Raw genomic sequence first — 1,989 nt, forward strand, 5'->3', positions numbered from 1 at the left:
TCGCTGACGAGATGACGTCACGGACAAAATTGTGTCGTTTCATTGTTATGAAGTTATTGTTGACATCTGAATGGCGTTACAAACAACTGTGATGCATTTGTGGTTTTACCAGCACTGTTATAAAATTAGCGTTTATTTTTAGGCGAAACTTTGACTGAATGTAACACGTTGTTTGTCTCGTTTACACGTATGGCGGCCCTCTTAGAAATTAACTTTCAAAAGTTGTAAGGGCCACCCACCAGTTTTGAGATAAATAAATCGAATCTAGTACTGTTGTTATCTCCTTCAACCATGTTCTATCTATACAGTTGATTAAAGTAAAAACGTGGAAACGATGGGTTTAGATGTGTTCATTAGAGATTACTTAGAATGAGTATAAAGACCTGTTTTCCCTAAAACTAGGAAAATGAGGCTATACTAAATAAACACTGGCAAATATATCGACTTCAGAAGTTGTCAGGAAAAAGCTTTTTTGATGTCAGATTTTCTTTTTCCACGTTTAAGTCGTCATGGGAACATTTATTTCCTGGCCGTGTGCAAAACTACCAAAAATAAAGTAATAACGCTAAACGTATACAAAACGTCTGATCGATCGTACCTTCCCCAAAGTGTTTATTGAAATATCCCCTATAAGACGGTACTCCCCGCCCGCTGTTGCCTAAATTGGAGTGTCCCGTTTCTGTCACGGGGATAACGAGAGGACCAAGGGAGGAAGCTTTCAAAGGTATTTTCCCTTTAGATCAACAAACTTTTGATTTTCGTCTTAAATATACAACCTTGGATTGAACTCACAGAAAGATTTGTAATGCATATCAAGTTTATGGAGAGGACTATCAAAAACTAGAAAATATAAAATATTTCTCTGCTGCATTCCACCCGGACAACAAAATGGTACGTCCCTCACCGTCAGCACCAATCACGTTCAAGTTTGGATCTCGGAAAATTTCATACAAACTTTTGGCGCCACTACACTGCACCTTGAGTGGAGACCGAACACGGGGGAATCTCGTGAGGTAAGATTTTCCCATTCTTACGGTAAAATCCACGTTTATGCAATTTTACCTTGTGAAGTTTCTATAGAACAAGTTACCTTATGTCCTAATTGACTTTAAGACATTTCCTTTTAGTTTCCTTCGCAAATCTTTTGGATTTATGGTGTGTGTATGACAGGGTATAGGCTGGCATTGAGTACTGTGTATGTCAAGATTTTCTACATTTTCCTGTCAGTGTATCTCTCGTAAACTGCATATCTTCCCTCAAGTTTACCTCAGAATTTTACGACAAAATGTTCCGAAATGTAATGGTGTCACTTTTAGCGTTTTTCATCCGTGAAAAAATGAGAAAAAATTACCGAGCGCCCCTTCGTAGTTTGGCCCCGGGATAGCATTGAACACGGCCCCGCGGGTAATGTTATGCAATGCCCGTACCTTCACGACGTCGGTGTCAGTTGAAAAATTCAGAGAATTCCTCAAGTTTACCTCAGAATTTTCAGACAAAAAGTTAAGACATGAAGTAGTGTGGCTTTTAGTATTTCAAATCCGTGTGAAATTGAGAAAAAATGTCCAGCGGCCATCAGGAGCTTGCCTCGGAATAACATTGAACATGACACAGAGTGCCCGTGACGCAGTCGATCGGTGTCAGTCCAAAAAGTCAGAGAAAGCTGTTTATTTGTCCTCAAGTTTACCTAAGAATTTTCAGACAAAATGTTTAGGCATCTACTAGTGTCACTTTAATCGTTTTTTGTCCGTCAAAAAATAAGAAAAACTGCATAGAGGTCCTTGGTATAGTTGGGCCGGGGAAGAGCAGGGCAAGGCCCCGTGCGTAATATTGGCAGTACCCGGTACGGATCCCGTGACTAGCTGAAGTTCCCAATTACGAACGCATTTCTGCATATCTTTTTTTACACTCTTGTAGATATTCACGCCAGTATTCTTTAATTTGGTTCGTTCTTGCTCTTTTGGGATAGTGTATTTGCACTATGGGACGATA

The sequence above is a fragment of the Branchiostoma floridae genome, chromosome 18 (genome assembly GCF_000003815.2).
Source record: "Branchiostoma floridae strain S238N-H82 chromosome 18, Bfl_VNyyK, whole genome shotgun sequence".
Taxonomy (NCBI): domain Eukaryota; kingdom Metazoa; phylum Chordata; class Leptocardii; order Amphioxiformes; family Branchiostomatidae; genus Branchiostoma; species Branchiostoma floridae.